Raw genomic sequence first — 21635 nt, 5'->3', positions numbered from 1 at the left:
ATATTTATTTTAATTACAGTGGTGACTGCAAAAACTGTGGAAGGAAAATTCCAGCTATTTCAGCAGATTGGCAAACATTAGCCAAAATTTAGGAAACTTACTCCTATCCTTCTTGAATACAGGTGACTTTTACTCATCTTTTTTGCCCCATTATTGAATAAAATGTTATTTGTAATTTCACAGGTCTCTCATGCTAGAAAGAATGAAATGAGATTATATGGAAACATAGAAAAAGTATTACGTTTATAATAGTATAGCAATTTATGCTAGCCATGTGATTTAACAAATGTTTGAGTACATGGTATGTGGGATAAAGCTTTAGAATGAGGTGAGAAAAATGATTTAGGGATGCTGAGTTGTGTAGCTGATAAGCATAAAAATGGTACTGATAAGCAGTGTAGCAATATAAGCTATAATACTATGGCTCTAAAAAGAAAGATAATTTGGGATAAAGATATCAGGAAATGATTTCAATATTCACTATTCCTGCAATATAATCTAAATGTCTTTGCCCCCTATGAGGAAAAAAATCTCAAGGATACAAAAAAATTGAGTCACAGTTAACAATAGTAAAATATAGCTATATTTCAGTAATTAAAAGCTTTTACCAGGAAATGAGTTCAAAATTTTAAATTGCCTCTATGATGTGGCAATGCACAGAAATAAGGAAAATCAAGATGTCAGTAAAACAAATGCTTTTTCTAATTATTAAAACTCCAAAGTTTGGGAAGAAAGAGTCATTCTATCAATAATAAAACAACAATAGTGATTTCACATTTACTGCCTAATGATGTTCAATTTAAATTATTTGAGTCGATTAGGCCAGACCTTAGGTCTCAACAATTAATTCGGACCTCAATAATTTCAGTTATTACTTTGTTATTATTACATCCATATTAAAATTTTAATAAACCATATAATTCTGATATTTGTGATTTTTATTATGAAAACAAGCACAGAGCCTACTTCGACATGCATTGTAAATCACCTGAGATCAGGTCACATATTTAGAACTGTGAAAATAAAATCCAAGTTTAAGTACTCTTCAGGTACGTACAGGGCATTATAAATAATATTTTCAAAATTCTAGTTTGTCTATAAAGACAAAGGTCTTTCCTTAAGGCAATGTTTCCTAAATAGTCTTCCATAAAATACCAATGTCCTAAAATCTTCTACAAAAATGGCATCAATAATCAAATAAGCTTGAAAATTTCTAAACCTAGCAATTGTCTGAATATAGACTATAGATTGGAGCCTAGTGCCTGTCCAATACCAAGTAGGATTTTATGAGTATATTAATAAAATGGATGAGAAGGTTGCATATATTTAATAAGAAATCATTTTGCCTTTATAATTTTTACAAATGTACTCTAATTTAGGTGATGCATTCCCATGACTAAAGACTCACAGAATAGAGCAAGAATACAAGCAGATTACATTTTTTATTCCCTATTTTGCAGAGAAATGAGGCTAAAAATAATACTAAAATACAGAAGTGATTTTATTCATACACTACAATATTAACTCAAAATATTATTCACTGGAAAAATCTAGATTAATTATGTTATACTGTCAGCCAGCCACCTAACCAAATAATGCATTTATGCTATAACATATAACAATTAAAACCTATAAAACCGCACTTATCTTAAGTAAATTCTCAGGCAGAATATGATTTTTAAATGGGTAATGATGCTAAAAAATATGCTATTAACTGCCATAGTTGAAATAAGTTCTAGTAACCTTTTAAATAATGAATGTTGGGAAAAATGTGAAAATAAATTACATGTATCATACTTCTCCTCATATAATAGGCTCACTCTGGAAATAAAATTCCTTTAATTTCCATGACCTATACTTTTTTCCAGAATAAAAGTTACCCAGTTCTCTTTTGTCATTCTGTTGAACATTCCCTATTTTTACCCTCACAAACAGCTGACTTGAGACACTTGAATAACTAAGGAATTGAGTCAAGCAAAGTCCTAAGGCGATGGGCCTATTTTTGCACAACTGAAGGCAAATAAGATAACTTAAAAATCAACTGCACATATTTCTTTTTTGTATTTTAAAAACTAATTCTTTTTTTATTAAAAAAGCTAAAATATTTATCAAATTTAAAATAAATGCAGAAAAACGTAAGAACTTACAGAAAATAAATGCAAATTTAGGCATGTTTAATGGTCTACCCAGAATATTGCATGAAAAATGATTTTTTAATTGTTATCATTGTTTAATTCTCTTTACTTTTGCTTAAAGTCAGTGACAAAATGCTTGGGTAAGAAGTAAAAGAAAATGTTTCCACAAAATGATGTTATTTAGGTACTGTCAGGGTGCTTCCCACCTTCAGTAAATACTTTAATAAATGCCTTCAATTTTTCTGCTATATGCCAAGCAAAATGCTGTACAATAAAATACCTACTCTATGTACTTATACCTAAAGGTTACAGGCCCAGGGTGGTAAAGCAACAAGCCAGTTACCTCAGGCATCATGCTGTTTGTGTGTCCTTTATGCATTTCTTTGTCAGGCTGGCTTCTGGGAACTGTCAGGTTCCCATGACTATTATCTGTAGTTTCCCCTTCCAGTGAAATTGAAGGGCATTACAGGGAACAGTCACCAGGTCCTGGCCAGAGTTAATGCCAAGATCCAACAGAGTCAAGTCATGGAGCAGGAACCAGGCCAGGGTGCAAGATAGGTAACAAACAGGTTCCAGCAGACTCTCTTTTCGATTTCCTGGCACTTTGGAGTTCGCAAGGATAAACTCATATCTCTCATGAATAAAGTGAAGTCCAGAAAACACTGTCAGCTACACAAGCATCTTTATGCTGTTTAGGACACTATTTCAGCAACAGGCCAATAACAGACTTCTGAGGCAATGGCAACAATATCCAAATACTCCAAGAGTATGAACAGTCACCAAAGGGAAGAATGCCGGGTAACTTTGCTGGTATTATTATTGATGCAGGTGTGTTGCTATACAGCGTGATAGTTTTAGTTTCACAGATGCAGGAAACACTTAGCATCTGAGTGTTTGCCAGTCTTGACACATAGGCCTCTCCATGTGCCTCTTTTTAATCTTATCAGAAAATTCCTCTTATAAGAGATTGTAAAAAAAACAAAAGGTAAAAGTCAATGTCAAATGAAGTAAGAGCAAGTTTTTAATAGTAATCGCTGCCGTAACTGAAACAAAATTATACTGAAAAATTGGTGAATGATGTGTGGTTTTATTTATTTTTTTTCATTTTCAGATTTCTAGGAATTTGAGAGACTTCTCACGGATGTGAAAAGGAGAGACCTGTTCTCTTAGTCTGTTTGTGCTGCTATAAAAACAATACCACAGAATGAGTAATTTATAAAGAATGCAAATTTATTTCTTATATTTATGGAGGCTGGGAAGTCCAAGATCAAGGCGCAGACAGGTTCAGAATCTGGTGAGAGGCTCTGTCTCTCCTTCCAAGATGGTGCTTTGTTGCTGCGTCCTACTGAGAGGAAACATTGCATCCTGAAACGGCTGAAGACAGAAGAGCAAGAGGCCCAAACACTGCATGGAGCCTCTTTCATTTATTTATTTATTTATTTATTTATTTATTTCATTATTATTATTTTTTTGAGATGGAGTCTTGCTCTGTTGCCCAGGCTGGAGTGCAGTGGTGCGATCTTGGCTCACTGCAAGCTCCACCTCCTGGGCTCAAGTGATTCTCCTGCCTTGGCCTCCCAAGTAGCTGGGACTATAGGTGCCCACCACCATGCCTGGCTAGTTTTTTTTTTTTTTATTTTTAGTACAGATGGGGTTTGACCATGTTAGCCAGGATGGTCTCGATCTCCCGACCTCGTGATCCACCTGCTTCAGCCTCCCAAACTGCTGGGATTACAGGCTTCAGCCACCATGCCCAGCTGGATCCTTATTTATATAAGGGCCTTACTCCTATTCATAAGGCAGGAACCCTCACGAACTAATCACCTCTTACTGGTCCCGACTCATAATGCTATCACAATGACCATTAAGCATCAACATGTAGATTTTGAAAAAGACACATTCAAATTACAGCAGCTGTACAGGCAAAGAATATATAATTTTTCAAAATAAAGTTTGATTATGTAAGGAAATAAAGAATAATGGCACTTCAACCATGTTATATTATTCTGATGCCTTTAATAGCATAAAGAACACATACAAAACACTTCATTTGAAATCATTAATGATTTGATTACAAGAGATGGTCGTTTTCCGGAGCCAATATAGTGCATGTAAAAACGTTTCTTGGCCAGGCACAGTGGCTCATGCCTGTAATCCCAGCACTTTGGGTGGCTGAGGCAGGTGGATCATCTGAGGTCAGGAGTTAGAGACCAGCCTGGCCAACATGGCGAAACTCCATCTCTACTAAAAATACAAAAATTAGTAGCATGTGTAGTCGCAGTTACTCAGGAGGCTGAGGCACACGAATAGCTTGAACCCAGGAGGTGGAGGCTGCAGTGAGTCAAGATCGCAGCACTGCACTCCAGCTTGGGTGACAGAGTGAGACTCTGTCAAAAAAAAAAAAAAGTCTCTCATTCCAATAGACTATCTGGGAGCACATGCTGCATCAGGATCAGAATGGACCTCCCATTTGTATATCATATTTGTTTCATTCAGTAAGGGTTTTAACAGTATTACTGTTCATAATCTTAGCATGTTCTTCATCATCTTGTATCTCTAGTTCTGCTTTTATGAAAGAAACCATATGCACACAGAAATATCTCATTTACATAACTTTTTGTTTGAATTGTTGGTCACAGACTCTTAACTTTGGTAAATTACAACTTAAATATTGATTGTCTAAAACACAGATGTTCCATGCTCTTGACCAGACCATAAAAGTTCTCAATTAACAATGAAGTATTTCATTTTTTCCTCATCATCTCTCTCCTATAAAATACCATTGAGTGGGTAGTATGTATCTTCTACCTGATAGTCTTCCCACACTTCCTTGATTGTATATCTTTTCAGTCAAAAAAGAGATATTTTAGTTGCCAATGAATGGATCAGATTCTCTTGTCAACTGTGAAGAAAAGTTCCACTCATACTGTAATACTATTAGACACTATAAAACTTTGCTGTACACTGAATACATATGTCCCGAAAACTAATATGTTGTAAACTAACTCCCAAAGTGATGGTATTTGGAGATGGAGCCCTTGGGAGGTGATATAATTTGGTTGTGTCCCCACCCAAATCTCATCTTGAATTGTAGTTACCATAATCCTCACATGTCATGGAAGGGACCTGGTGGGTGGAATTTAATCAGGGGGTGGTTTCCCTCATGCTTTTCTCATGATAGTGAGTGAGTTCTCACAAGATCTGATGGTTTTATAAGGGGCATTTCCCCCTTTTGATCAGCACTTCTCCTTCCTGCCATCATGTGAAGAAGGATGTGTTTGCTTCCCCTTCCACCATAGTTGTAAGTTTTCTGCGGCCTCGCAGCTATGAGGAACTGTTAGTCAACTAAACCTCTTTCCTTTATAAATTACCCAGTCCGGATTCTGTCCTTATAGCAGCACAAGAACAAATTAATACAGTAAATTGGTACCAGGAGTGGGGTGCTGCTGTAAAGATACCCAAATATGTGGAAGCAACTTTGGAACTGGGTAATAGGCAGAGGTTGGAACAGTTTGGAGGGCTCAGAAGAAGACAGGGAGATGTGGCAGTTACCGTCATGCTGTTCTCATGATAGTGATCAAGTTCTCACAAGGTCTGATGCAATCATAAGGGACTTCCCCCTTCACTCAGCACTCATTTCTCTCTCCTGCTGCCATGTGAAGAAGGACATGTTTGCTTCCCCTTCTACCATGACTGTTAAGTTTGCTGAGTCCTCTCCAGCCATGCAGAACTGTGAGTCAATTAAACATCTTTCCTTTATAAATTACCCAGTCTCAGATATGTCCTTATAGCAGCATGACAACAGACTAATACAGGAGATGATTGGGTCCTAATGGTAGATACCTCATGAATGGAATTAGTGACCTTATAAACAAGACCTAAGAGAGCTCTCTCACCACTTCTGCTATGTAAGCACACAGGTATAACACTGCTATCTGTGAATCAGAAAGCCGGCCACCAGACACTGAATCTGCCACCAGCTTGATCTTGGACTTGCCAGCCTCCAGAACTGTGAAAAAAAAAATCTGTTGTTTATAAGCACTCAGTCTATGGTACTTTGTTATAGCAGCCCAAGCTAGGACAAAACATAAACAAGACATACTGTCATTCAGCTCAACTGCCTCACAGTTAGAAACATACATTATCTCAATTATGTATTTCAGAACGGTGTATTACTATTAAAGAAACACACTTTTAAACATGTATGCTGGAACATCATTACAGCACTATCTTTATGTTTCCTATCAGAGGGCTAGAGTTAAGAGCTAAACTGTCTATAATGAGGGACTTCCTAACTCTTCTGGAATAGGTTTAAGATGAACTCTTACATTGAATTTCAAATTATAATGAAGTTCTGGTATTCTAATGAACAAATTATTAAGGTTTTTTTTGAGTAGTCATTCTCATTAAAGTATAATTGGAGCTGAATACACCTGTTTAATAAAGTATAATCAAGCACCCAAAGAAGAAGAAAACAATATTCAAATCCCAATTATTTAAATGTAGCCCTAATTCAATAACATTATCTGTGTCTACTTGATTTCTTGATAGAAATCAAGATTTCTTGAAAAACTGTATGTCCATCAATCCCAACATACAATTTACAAGGTTAACACTTTTGAAAGAGGAATTGTATATGTGGAAGAGTCACAAAGTAAAGTATTGCCAACATTTTTCTCGTTCTTTTAAGTTTGCCTTTTGTTTTTTGAAAACGACTTCCAGGTGTAATTCTGACATTTAAAAATATGATGATTTTTATTTTTAGCTACCACATTTTAAAAGAACAGAATCCTAAATATTTCTCTTGCTGCCCTGTAATTTCCCTCTTCTATAAATTGTGTGTGCAAAGAGGGAGGATTCCACTCTACCTTGGAAGAAAACATGTAATATAAGGGAAAATATGGATTTTGGAAATAAACCATTGTTTTCTAACCAGCCAGAGCCATCCTAAATTGGAGATAGCAATGCCCAGGTAATAGAGATGCTGAGGTTGTCAGGTAATGATTAAGGATTGCATGAGGTGATGCTGTAAAAACTCCATAACTGTATGTTTGGCACACACTTAGCACCAAGTTTGTTACCTGCCTTCTCTCCTTTCTCATTCCAAAAATCTGAGTGTATAAACTGGATTTTGCAAATCCTTCAGACACCAAGAGAGTACCAAAAAATCATATATTTAAATTTAGGTTTTATAGTCCACAAGCGGTTATCTGAATGCATAACTGAGCAAGCATTAAGTATTACTGCTTCAAGACAAGAGCTAATAGAATAAGAGACCTAATAAAATGTGGAACAATTTAAAATAGCTCATAGATTTTTAAAAGTCGGATGGAAACATTACAAAATTGGCTCAGAAACCAACACCCTAAATATGGCACTTTGACATTCAGAAGGAGCCACAAGGTCTCTCTCACCTTCTCCACCCTCCACCATCCTCAACCCTCCAACCCCCTATCTACCTATGCCCCCCGACCCACATCTCTCAATCTTCTATGTCTCCCAAAGCACAGAATGAAGTTGTTCTCTAAGTCGCTTATCTGCCTGAAGTCCAGATATGCCAAAGAATAAAACAATTACTGCAGGTCCCTTCCCTGAGTTTTCATTAACTGAACTCATATTGCAGAAAGGAAGACTGAAGTCTGTCAACAAACCAGGACAGATTTTTGTCAACAACCCTTGTCGGTTCTTTGGTACAAATGGACTTTGTCCCAGGACACTGTATGTTCTTCAAGCCTATTGAATTCCCCTAAAAATCATTTAGTATCTCCGTAAAATCATCCATCCTTTGCCATCTTCCATTCCCCTAGGAAGTAGGTTATATAAGCATCTGTACCACATTGGGATACTGGGAACTCACTCGGTGATTCTTCCCTGGGCATGACAATAAATTGTATGCCTTTTCGCCAACTAATCTGTCTTTTGTGAATTGATTTTTCAGCAAACCTTCAGAGGGTAAAGGGGAAACTTCCTTTGGCCCCTATATAATATTCACACTTAAAGTAACTGACCAAATATGCATAATAATTTGGATCATAAATACTGAAGTATCCTAATGAACAGTCATAATTAGGTTTATAGGCATTTAAAATATTTGTTGGTGACACTTTTTTTAGAAGTGTTTCTTCCCCATCTTTATTTGGAACATTTGAAAATAAATGTAGACAACAGATTCAGGTATCTTAATGAGGTAGAGTAACAAATTTGTGTTATTAACAAAAATAAAATGAAAACAAATAAAAATACACATTTCCTCATAGAAGTATTTTTTTCTTAAATTAACAGCATATATTACTTAGAAATTTAATGGTAAAAAGGAAACAATTTTATATGAGCCTTAGATCTGATGTCTATAAATCCTCCTGTACCAGGACATTACTGTGTTTAATTAATGCTCTCCCCATGGCACAAGAGGCCAGGTTACATTCACACAGAGGCTAATGTGGCCTACAGGGAACACAGACTTACATTTTCTTAGATTATCTGTGGTTTCCTCTGAATCATTCACCTTTTCCTATCTACTTATTAGTTTGTCATATCCATTAGTGATATTCAAGCAATTCTGCAGTTTCTGCCCCTTTTTCAGTTCAGAACAAGAAGCTGGTATAAAGTTGTATTGATTCTTTCTTTTTCTTCTGGAAGCTGTCATTGCTTTGTGAAAATGCTTTCAAGCACTTTATTGCTACATCAAAGACACTGCAACAAGTAATGAGAAATGAGGACCTATATGGATATTAAGAACTGATACTACAGGAAAAGGAGAAAATTACAAATGACTGAATATTAAGAGGCAAAGTAAAGAGAAAAAGAGTTGTGGGCAGAAAGTGACAAAGAAACAGAGGATGCAGAAAGTTATAGTTCCATAAAAAATCAGTATATTCAATAAAAATTTGCAGAACCATTTGTACTAAGAGCTAACTCAACTTTTTTAAAAACATGGCACAATGCTTTGAATAGAAAAGAATTAAGCCACATGATAGAACAAATTGGGATGTTCACTTTTATAAACTTCTGAAAGTACATCCTATCTATGTTCTAACTCAAAAAGTTTTTCATTTTAAGAGTCCATTTCTGGATGCTATTGGATAAAGAGGATCTACTTACTAGTTTTGTAGACTTACATCAATTATTTGATACATCTGTTTCCTAATGCTCTCTGTTACAAAAATGGAAATAATAACATCTACTTCATTTGGCTACTGCAAGTTTTTAATGAGATAAGGTATGAAAAGCTCTGGGGACACTCTTGGTACTTAGTTGTATGCTCAGTATCTAGTATTCATTATAAACAGCGATTAGAAAAAAATATTAGAGTTATATCCAGCATTCCCTCATGTTATGAAAATAGAGACATGGGGGAGAAAACAGTCTCTGCCATCAATGCAAAATACTCAGTTTTATCCAGTGAATAAATATCCTAGATCAGTGATTTTCCACATGGATTATATTTTAGCCTCACAGATTATTGAGTAAAATATAACTTTTAAGTAGTTAATTAGTTGATTCAAATGTTTCATCAAGTTTAAGAATCAGCGTTCCAGATACTTACAAAAAATATTCACAGACAAATGGTTATAGCATTATATAAATTATATACAGTAGTATGATCCTTATTCTTCAGCAGACTTTTATCTATTGGTGTACTTTTGATTTTTAGTTCTGTGGCACTTACTATGACTAGCTCCTCTCTTAACTAAAGACTATCCATCTCTCAGCTCCAAAATAAATTTCACTTGTTTCATTAATGCCTTCTTTGATTCCTCCATCAGAAAGCAAAGAATCTTCTGAAATTCTAGAGCAGGATTCAATAATTTTTTTTTTCTCTAAAGTGCCAGATAGTAAAAATGTTAGGTTTTGCAGGCTGAGTCACAACTACTCAACTTCGCCCTGCAGCAGGAAGGCAGCCACAGAAAACAGGAAAACAAACAGGTATGGATATATTCCAAAAACACTTTATTTACAAAATCAGGCAGTGGTCTGGATTTGGCCCAAGGAGCTATACTTTCTCAACCTCTATCCTAGAAAATCATGTTCCCTATCATTAATTTTGACACTAATCCTACTCTGGGTTGTGCCTTTAATTAGTGGGTGTGTGTAAATATATAATCACACATACGCACACACATATATATATTCACACATACACACACGTACACATACACACACACAACATCTCTAAAATTTCAGTCTCCTTTGGAGGATGACAGACAGAAAAGATGTCTTATACATATTTGTCCAGGTATTTTTGCAGAGTACTTCATATAGCAATGCTTAATTATTTACTGATTTGAATTGATTTAAGGTATGGGAGCCAAGATCTAGTTGTCATTAGCATCTTACCTGCACTGAAACATTGGCTGAGGCATTGACTCTTGGGGTGCTATAATGGCCAGCCTCACCTTGCTGAGTCCCTATTCTCCCTATCTGTAAATGAATATAATCTATCTTACATGACAATATGAGGATTCAAAATATATATAAAACAGCAAACACACAGAAGACACTTAAATGACATCAATAATTATGTTGGCATGTGTTTTAATTGGAGCAAATATCTCTAAGTCATTATAACAGAGTGATTATTGTCTTGCTCTTTGTGGTAGTTTTTACATGTGCTTATGTGCGCTATCACGTCTAAATGGAATTTCCCTCTTAAAATTCCTTTAGGTTGTATTCCCAACTGGTATTACTAACTTTATAACTAAGTGAAAATTTCACCACTTAAACATTTTTGCAGCATCAATATCAGCACTTGAATCTCCTCATATATGTGCCAGAAACTAGAATTTTATCCATCTTGAAAAGATCCATATTATTTTAATATTTGTTTATTTTCTGACCTTCCTACTTGGGTCATGCTGGGAGTACCAACATTATAACTCATAAATACTTTTGTACAGAATAGAATGCCTCAGGAGTAAAGAAGTTCTGCCTCAATATATGCCAAAAATAAAGGTAGAGATAAAAATTACATTATTATGATTATCATTTATTGACTACCTACATTATTTCTCCAACAACAACTCATAAAATAAATTTTATTATTTCCAAAATGAGAAAACTGGGGCTCTAAAAGTTACATATCTTGATTTTGGTCAAACAGCTTAGAAGTAGCTTAGTCGAAATTTCATTGAGTTATATCTATCTGTCTTCAAAGTCTCCGATCTGACATGTGACACAGATTGAGAAAAAAGGAGAAGAGAATAAAGAGATAACTACAGAATAAGACTGACCACATAGAGAGGATGACACGAGAGGTCTACAAAGAAATTGGCTCAAGGACATAAATTGCTTAACCTTGCTTTGAGAATATGTTTGATATCTGTGTAACTCAAGCCTAAAAAGGACTTACCTGTTCTATTTACAGCCATCTCTCTAACATCCAAAACAGTGTCTGGAACACAGCAGGGGAATAAATAGTTGTTAAAGTATTGCATTCTATGGCTTAAAATATGTCAGAGGCTTTATTCAAAATCCCACTTCACTGTAAATTTGATATATACCCATCTATGAGAATTCTCCAGACCCTACTCTGTTCATGCACTCACTGATACCCACAGCACAGGGCTTCCATGGGAGTCCTGCCACCTCCCATGTATTCTATCCCTACCACCTTGCAAACTGAGTTATAGGAATGACATCCTGGACTTACTGTTCCTTTGGTCCCTACTGGTTCTCCAGCCTCCTTGAATCCACAAGAGGTTGTTACTTTCTCTAAGCTTTCTAGCTTGGTTCCAGGTAACTCCTTCAAATAGTAAGGAAGCCTTATCATTCCTGTTGACTTTGTGTTGTAACAGACCCGAACTCATTATACCTGACTAGTCTCTGTTTTAAAAAATATTTATCAGACTTTGCCTGTAATCCCAGCACATTGGGAGGCCAAGGCGGGAGGATCAGAAGGTCAGGAGATCAATACCATCCTGGCTAACAAGGTGAAACCCCGTCTCTACTAAGAATACAAAAACAAAAATTAGCTGGGCGTGGTAGCGGGTGCCTGTAGTCCCAGCTACTCGGGAGGCTGAAGCGAGAGAAAGGCATGAACCCGGGACGCAGAGTTTGCAGTGAGCCGAGATAGCGTCACTGCACTCTAGCCTGGGTGACAGAGTGAGACTCCATCTCAAAAAAGAAAAAAAAAAAATTTATCGGACATTTCCCCCCAAGCATGTCTTAAAATTTACTGCAGCATGAAATATTTGAAATTAATACTATTGAAAAGGTACATTGTGTTCAACGGATTAAAATCCAGACCCTTCCAATGACAAGATGTGTAACCTTGGGCAAAATACTTCACCTCTGTACTCTACTCTGCCCATCTGTAAAATGAGGATAACAACAATGCTTCCTCATAAGGTTTTGAGGATTAAATTAGTTAAAACATGTAAGGTATTAAATATAGAAGTGTTCAACAAATGTAAGCTATTCTTACTTAAAGCTTATCTTTATAACTTTACTTAATAGCCACTTATTTGGTCCAATGTCTTTAAATTCACTTATTATACACACATACACACAAGACATGTTTGTTGTCTTACTACTTACGGCATTAATCTATAAAAGAGTATAATTTTACTGAGTAGCTAATTTCCAATTACAATCAAAAGTTAATGTGAGCTTTCCTATCATCCTCCAGTGGCTTATTTATTTATTTATTTATTAAACTGTCGGCACAGAAAGGAAAGTTCAGCCCTGAGATAACGATGGGATTCTCCCAGAGGTAGATCGCTGTATATACCTTGATTTCCCACCCTGACTTCACCTGAAGAGATATTGACAAGTTACATCATGAACAACAGTTCCAATATTTACATTGAAAACCATTGTTATCCTTGAAGTATTCTATGCATTTGTGGACTTTCCTAAACTTGAATTACTCCACAATACAGCAGCCTTAAATAAAGAATGTAACCAGGTCACATGCAAAAAACAGGAAGAAAAACTGAATATGTTAAATTGATAGAGAAAACAAAAGACATGTGAGCTGTCACACTGGTACAGTATGTCATTCAAACGAGAAAGGGATTCATTTCATGTGGCCCCAGGAAGCTGAATAAAGACCCTAGGTAGAAGCAAGAAAATTTGAGTCACAAGCAGAACTGCCTTTAAAAGAACAGTCTGCCTCAGTGTGTACACTTAAATAATAGATGGTGGTTTATTGAACATAATGAAAACAATACATAAAAGTGGAAACAGATGTCCTCCAAGTTTCTTGCAACTCTATAATCCACCAAAATGGTAAAGATGACGTAAATATGAACACATTATTATTCCTGACATCTACAACTTTATAGTATATTAAGAAACTGAATAATTATATAAAATCAACTATAATAGAATGTTAAGACATTCTATTATATGTCAAATAAGACATTATAAACATAATGTTCCTGAAATTTTAGAAAAATAATTCTACCTATCCAGAGGTGTCAGAGGAAAACTTGAATGTGGTGTTTAAGCTCAGCTTAGAAGGTGAGGTTAGAGCTAGAAATGGTAGGAAGTTAGATTCATTTCAAGATAAAAGAACAGCATGACCAAAGATTTGGCGGTAGGAAGTAGAATGAGAATGAACGAGGCATGAGGACAGTTCCATTTGAGTTGAGTATGATGGTAGTGGGAGATGAACATGGAACAGCTGTTTGGAATTACATCATGCAGGGACTGAAATGTCAGTCCTTGGACCTAGGTGATGGGAGTGTTAGTTAACAGAGATGTGCTTCAGTGAGAGTGTCTGATACCATGTACAGAATTAACTGGTAGGGTGAGAGACCAGAGGTGGGAATACCCACTAAGAGACTATTACATGACTGTAGGTAGTATGTCAAAAGCACCTGAAACCTCTGGCAACAACAGAATAGAAGGAAATAATTAAAAAATTATTCTGGATGTACACAAGTCCAGAGAAAGGGTGGTCTCAAAAGCTTCTAGGCTAGAATACTGCTGACAGCAATATGAAGAATGGGGGGTGACAGAAAGAAAGAAAACAAAAAGGAAGGAAGAGATCACAGGATACTGGAAGTATCAAAAGCACAGTAAAGAGAAGCTATCCTGCAAACATCTAGAAATGTCTGGAAATGCCTAAAAGTTGAGGGAAGGTCAGGACTGCAGCAAATGGCTTGGCAGTTATTCCTACTGAGGTGAAAGCGGAGGTCAAGAGCAGATGAGCTTTGTCAATCAACAGAATGCAGGCTAAAGAAAAGCCTGGCCAGGCTCAGTGGCTCATGCTTGTAACAATCCCAGCACTTCTGGGGGCCAAGGTGGGCAGATCACTTGAGGTCAGGAGTTCGAGACCAGCCTGGCCAATATGGTGAAACCCCATCTCTACTAAAAATACAAAAAATTAGCCAGGCGTGGTAGCGGGCGCCTGTAGTCCCAGCTACTCAGGAGGCTGGGGCAGGAGAATCACTTGAACTAAGGAGGTGGTGGTTGCAGTGAGCCAAGTTCACGTCATTGCACTCAAGCCTGGGTGTTGCAGCGAAACACTGTCTCAAGAAAAAAAAAAAAAAAAAAAAAGCCCAAAACAGAAACTGGGGGAACACGTACTTATATTGAATACAAGGTAAAAGGTGAGCTGGAGAAGAAGCAGTAAATGAGCAGTGAGAGAAGTAACAAAATAAAGAGCACATGAAAGCCAAAACAGGAGTTCAAGAAGCATTAGGCATGAATACTGCCAAAGGTTATTGACAGTCCAAAGCAAATAATTTGGAGCCTAGGAGGTCAATGATGCTCTGATTATTAAAGTTAACAGTTGTTATGCCTTACTAATAAAGAACTCATTGTTTCAAAACAAAATATTTTAATACAAGAGTATTATTTTCATCCTTTAATGAAAGGCAAAATAATTTCGAAAGTACTCTGAAAGTACTCTGATCCCAAATAAATTTTTTAAACAATCTCAATTTGATCTTACTGGCCGACAGTTTTCAACCATATGGATCACCATTCCACCACAGGTATATTAAAATGTAGAGAGGCATTTTTGACTGCTACAATGACTAAGGGAAAGCCACTGACTTATAGAAAACAGAGATAGATCATTGTTACGAACTTAATGTGTGCCTCCAAAATTCATGTTGAAATCCTAATCCCCAAAGGAGTGGTATTAAAACATGAGGATTTTGGGAGTTAAATAGGTCATAAGGATGGAACTCCCATGAATGGGATTAGTACCCTTATAAAAGAGAGCTCTCACACTCATCCCACCGTGTGAAGATATAAGAAACCAGCAGTCTACAACACAGAAGAGGCCTTCACCAACACCTGGACCATGCCAGCACCCTGATCTCAGATTTCCAGCCTCTAGAACTGTGAGAAGTAAATTTCTGTTGTTCATAAGCTACCTAATCTGTCTATAGTTTGTTATCGCAGCCCAAATTTACTAAGAAAGGTCACAGACACCCAATGCTCTGCAATGAAAGAGACAGTCCTACACAACGAAGAAGGGTCCAACCCCAAATGCCAATAATCCCACCTGTTGAAAAATACTGTCACCGACTGCCATTTATCACTGAATTTGCCTTTCACATATTTGAGAAGAATTGATGGAACTTCAAATCCTAGAAATTTTGAAAATCGTTTTTAAAATAAGATAAATGTTAACATCCCTTAGAAACTTATCAAATGCATGCTTTGTAGTTTTATTTTTTATTCTTATCTAATCTAGTTAAAAAAGATATAGATATTCAAGTTAATTACTTAGTAGGGCAGCTGCTTTGTAAAAAGTACCATTCTTTTACATATTAGCTTCAATAGAAATCTGATTAGAGGTATTGACTAATTAATAATGATACATATTGTGTTATGAGGTGGAGAAACAGCAAATGCTTGTAATAAAATGCTTTCTACAAAATACCAACATTGTATATGGATCTTTATTTATCTAAACAAATATTTCATTTGTGTTCACCACTTACACAAAATATTTTCTATTGAAAGTTGCTATTTTAAAGTTATTTATTTTAATTAGTTTTATTACATAAAACTAATCACCAGGCTCTATAATTGAACCATACAGACATTTTTGTGGAACTTAACGAAAGTACCTTTAGGCCAGTATCTTGCAGCTGTCATTCAATTGTCCCATTGGATTTTCATGAGGTCCTTTGAGACTTCAATGAATATTAATGAAAACATTTGCAGGAGTTTTAGTATTAGGTCAGAAAAATTATTTCCAAAAATATTTGCTTCATTGATCAACACTGATATTTGTGAATATGTTGAAATTGTCTATGGTGCACCCAAGTCCCAGTTAGTCCAGCTCCAGCTGGACTAGTTTTATTATAGTCAACTCCAATTTGTTTAATTTTCTCCCATATTTTTAATGATTACAGTTGATATATAAATGCACAGACCCTCCACTTATTTACTAATTACCAAATACATGTGGTAAGTGTTATTTATTCCTCTCGACAATGGTCCATTTTAGGCTAGTCTCTCATATTATGATTTTAAACAGCTGGATCTCTCACATAGGTAGACTCAGCCCCTGGATTCACCATTTATAGGAGCAACTGAGAAAATGAAGCTTTTTCACAAGTTAAAAAAAAAAAGTTCCATTATTCACTGAGAGCTAGTGTACAGATGTTTCCCAAGATATTTCTTAATCACTTTGATCCAAACAGTTTTGAGAAAGCCTGTGACAAACCAGGATGACTTCTCAAAGGGAGTCCACTTAATGGTTTATTATGCAATTCAACTTTGTTGTGCCATCTAATGGCAAGTTTGGCATTTCAGAGTTCCCAAAAATCTGTTAAAAATAAGCCAGTGATGCTTATGACAAACTAAAAAACATAAAGCCAAATAATTAATACCTAACACTAGTTATTGAGTTATTTCTATGCATGTGCTCAGCACAGTGCTATTTCACAGATATTATCTCATTTAATGTTTACAACCAATATATAAAATTGGTTACTACTCTATTTTTACACATGAAGAAACCGAGACTTAAAGAGGTTTAGCAACTTGTCTTTGTTGATAAGTGGCAAAGCTAAAATCAAAACCCAGACAGGCTGGACTTCAGAGCCCCTCCTCTGCCCTGTCCTGTCCCAAGTAGCAGCTCCACAGGGGTTCCCAGATGAATCAGATATACCATCTACTCTCAAAGACCACGTAGCCCAGGAAGAGAGATAGGATGCCTTCCCAAATAATTGTAATTCAAGGTAAAATATAAGAATCAGCCTAACAGAAGCCCAGATCAAGTTATGAAGTAGTTCAGATGCACACAGATTACTTCACAACGTGGAAACCAGGAGGGTACTTTTTATTTGGGATGGGTTGAAGGGAGGAGGGGAACAAAGGGCAATAACAGAATGTAATTACTCTTTGCTGCATGCCATTCTATTTATCAGGCACAGTATAAAACAGCTTATATTTGTTATCGTCTTTGGTGTTCAGAACAACCATACAAGTACTACCACAACATTGCATAAGACAAAGCCAGCCAGTGGCTTAACTAAAATTTAAATTCAGTGCCCCTGCATTATGGTCTGCCCTTTTAATTTCTTCCTTCTTTTTTTTTTTCCTGGTCCACCTTGAGTAGGTCACTCTTCGATGTTTGCACTTCCTGGGCACCTTTTGCTAATTTGTAAAACCAAAGAGAATATTTTCCTATTTTGCATAAAGGAGCATCATAAACTAAATGATTAGATGCAAGACAAGGAAAAGGAATCCTCAAAAGAGCCTCAACTATTGTGTTCTCAGGGCAGAGTTCATGCTGGATTTCCCGCCAGATTCAGTGTTGAAGGCAGGAGACACTTGGACTTGCTAATTTTTATTTCCTCCTCTTCCTCCTTCCCTCTAGTTCTGCTTCCTTCCCTCTTTCCTTCTTTCTATAATCAGTTCTTCTGAACCATGATATGCCAGACACTGTACTGAGCTATGGAGAAAACAACAGGTAAGGTCTTTGTTCTTATTTAGCTTCATGCAAGGCAGAAGCTATATTACATAGTGGTTAAAGCCAAACAGATCGCATCGGTGCTTGCCCCAGCTCAGCCACTTACTAGCTGTACCAGCTGAATAAGCTATGAAACTTTCTGGGCATAAATTCTTTTTTCGTAAATATGGATATGGACAGATCCACCTCAGAGGGTTGTTACGTGCTATCAGACAGTAGTAGCACAGTGCCTGGAATATGGTGAGCATTACAGAGTTGTTATTATAGTTATTATATACTACAGTTACTTTATACTCTTAGGAGTGAGTGGATTGGTTTGCCCAAGGTGTAGTAGAAACTGCAGATCAAACTCTTCTCTCAAATAATGGAAATCAATTCATTGACAAAGATAATCTTCAGAGAAGGATCATCCTTCCCTCATAACATGAAGAAAAATCCTTCATTACCTGTTTTTATTCATTAAGGATCACTATTAACGGACAAAAAACGGGCTGAATACAGGTTCCTGAGAAAAGACACTCTTCTCAAATTTTCCTTTTAGCAGATCTTACCAACATTTCTTACAACTGCAGAGTTCCTTTCAAGTTACTTGGATATATGTTTCTTCCATCAAGAGGAGAAAAAAATGGACTAAAAGGCAAATGGGATGCAAGAAAGATTAACCTGGATGACTGACTATATGAGAATTTCTTGAGAACAGAATTACGCCTCATTCATCTTGGTAACCCTGGTAGGATGTCTAGACTGATTATAGGGGCTCAAATATAGCCCGTCTATATTCTAGGTACTTACCACACACTTCATTCTTCCCAATATCACTTCAGAGTGGGTACCACCAATCTCATTTTATAGACAAGAAAAACGTAAAGCCCAGATTGTTAAACAATTACTCAACCTTACAAAAGTGCAGAACCAATCTGTTCTAATGTTAATTTCCTTTTTCCATGTGAATGTCTCAAAAATGTTTGGTGGATGAATACAGAATTAAAAGCAAATTCTGGAGATGCCTTTTATTTCAGATCTGTGATCCAGGAATATGACTCTAGACAAGGGAGGTTTATTTAGGTAATGTTGCTCTCCTTCCCTTTAAAAGAGCTCAATCAAAGCCAAAACTATAAGCCAGACATTATCAAAGAGCAAATGAATGTCTAGAAATAAACTGAGCATTTATAGAAGGATACACTAATTTTGAACATTGGGAAACAGGTGTTAAAATTTCAGATCACTTATTATTCAAACATGCCTTGGGGGGAAAAAAGTAATATGTAAGTGCAAACTATTGATGTATTTGAAAAAAATAGTTTCTGAGTTTGTAAGTTGTTACACAATACACTGAGTTTCTTACGGTTATAATCTTTCCTTTCCACTGAGATCATTCAGTCCCTCACTTGGATTGCTTTAAATGTAATGTGCTCAGTCAGAAGTAGAACCTGGAGTTAGGATTGCTTCACCAGAGCTAAATATTAGTCACTTTGCTCAACCCTCATTTGCCCTCTGCGGTCCCCACCCAACTCTCATTTTTCAGCCACACTCCACCAAATGCATACTTAGTGCTTGTGGTTCCAGTAACACAACACATTCAAGCTAACCTGTCTGTGGAAAGTTTGCAACCCTCTGAGTTCAGATTGGGGTTAGCCATGAAGCATGGGGTGACAGGAAATGGCATCCAGTAGTCACTCTTTCCTCTGGGTCCAGTCTTTTCCCCATCACTTTCATCATTGCCCGCTATTTTATTCCTCTGCTGCATCTCCTTTGGGACCCAAGAGGGAGGGAGGACATGAAATAATACAGGAAAGGAAATCAAAAAACATTTGTAGAGAAACCACTCCTTGTTTCCTCTTCTATGTCTCGTGTGCGTGCGTGTGTGTGTGTGTGTAAAATTTTAATTTCCCTGGAATTGGAACTACAAAAGTCCCTCCTCAGCCCTACCTGGAAAGTGGCATTGGGCACGACCGCCCTTTCCAAGGCAGTCTGCAATCCTTTTCGCGGAAGCAGAAGAGAAAAGGGGATGGAGAAAGGCGCTGCGATGCAGCATCCGCTGAGAAAACAGGCAGTTCGCACGTGAGCGGGCTCGCAGCCTGTGGCGCCACCTGACCCGGCCTGGCGCCCCCAGTGTGGTGCAGTGGCCCAGGAAGACCAGAAGGCTCAGGCCCTCCTGAATCCCTGCCACGTCAGAGCTCCCTTTCTGGGCTCAGGCCTCGCCCGCATATACTTTTCCATCTGCTTCCACCCCTGCCATCCTTCCTGGGGACCGAAAATGAAGAAAGGCAACCCCCCCATCCCCCGGTATTTCGTCTTCCCCTCACAGCCTCTTCCTGTCCTGATCATCTGCTCAAAGAGAAGACGTTCCCTACACACACTCTCACCACCCCCGCCTCCACCTTCTGTGGCAATGAAGCCACGCCACCCTAGGGGGCTCGGGGGCCGGATGCTGGCGGGGCGCGCACTAGAGACACGCCGCACTGGAAGCAGCCCTCGGAGTCCCGTGAGCCAGGGAGACTGGGGAGCACCGCGCCACGCTGAGTCTCGGTGTAAAAGCCGAGAGCGTGAGCACCTCCTGGCCGAAAGCACGCGAGGCGCTCCTTGCCCAGGACCCTGCGCGCCCCCGCAGCTCCCGGGCAGCTGTCGGCGCGCACTGGCTGACGCGAGCTCTCCTCCCGCGGCCGCTTCGGGGTTTTTTGTCTATATAAGGGCTCGATGGCCAACTCTGCGTTGGCACGTTTGTCACAGGCTGGCCATTTGCACACACGCGTGCGGCTCCGCGGGCAGCTCGGGTCGCAGAAGCAGGCTCGCCCTCCTCTTAGCCGGCGCCTCCTCCTCCTCCTCTCCCCTCCCTCCCCAGCTGTACTTACTTTATCTGGTCTCTGGCGCAGGGTGGGCGCTGCAGTCCTCCGTTCCCAGCAAACCGCAGCCGATTCGCCTCGCTGTCAACGGGTGAATGGAATTATTTATTTATTTATGGCCCCTGACGTGTCCTCGCCCGCCACAGCCAGCGGAGGAGGCGGTGGCGGGAAGGGGAGGCGCGGCTGCTGAACGCCCTTGTGGGTGCCGAGGAGCGCGCGCCAGGGGTGGGGACCCGAGTGGGGGCCGGACAGGCTGCGGTGGAGGCCGGCCCGGGGGGTGGTGGGGGGGAGCCGCCTCCCGGTGCCTGGAGACCGACTGAGCATGCTCCAAGCGGCTGTCAAAGCTATAGGCACTTTCTCTATCGCTCGGGGCACTCCACTTCGGATTTTAGTTTCGACCAAGGAAGAAAGCCAAAAGGCAGGTAGATCTGCCGTTCCAGATGGGTCGTGACTTGCTGTATCCGAAGTACTCTGTAGCCTGACCTAGAAGACAGGTGTGCGGTAGCTCTGTCTAGATATCCCAGAGTTGTGCAACCCATGCATGGGAGAGGAAAGCATGCAAAAACAGAAGAGTCTGGCCGAATGCAAGGAGAATTGGAGATCCTCATTGTGAGCTTGCAGGGAAAGTGTTGAGCCATTTTTCAACTGAGGCCTTTTTGGGAGAAAGAGGTAGGGCACTGTTGGAGATTAGACTCACCAACCAAATCACTTGACGGAAAAAAATATAATTGACACCATAGGAGGAAGGGCTTAGAAAACAGCACCAAAAGA

The 21635-nt window shown here is 38.3% G+C and overlaps 1 protein-coding gene across 4 annotated transcripts in view; it reads right to left on the bottom strand.

Annotated features, from left to right (window-relative positions):
- The window catches only part of SLC16A7 (solute carrier family 16 member 7), a 182774-nt gene extending 161592 nt beyond the window's left edge, over nt 1–21182 (bottom strand). Inside the window, exon 1 of one of the 4 annotated variants that reach the window (XM_054444064.2) lies at nt 20874–21182. The gene's annotated coding sequence lies outside the window, so the exon portion shown is untranslated. Of the gene's footprint in view, nt 1–11484; nt 11527–19950; nt 20102–20873 lie in introns of those variants that run through there. The other 3 variants (XM_063672852.1, XM_063672853.1, XM_063672854.1) reach the window with 3 other exon arrangements.
- Between the last annotated feature and the right edge of the window lie 453 nt (nt 21183–21635).

The sequence above is a fragment of the Pongo pygmaeus genome, chromosome 10 (genome assembly GCF_028885625.2).
Source record: "Pongo pygmaeus isolate AG05252 chromosome 10, NHGRI_mPonPyg2-v2.0_pri, whole genome shotgun sequence".
Taxonomy (NCBI): Eukaryota; Metazoa; Chordata; class Mammalia; order Primates; family Hominidae; genus Pongo; species Pongo pygmaeus.
Note: the sequence above shows the minus strand (reverse complement) of the source record. Positions and strands in the feature narration are given on the sequence as shown.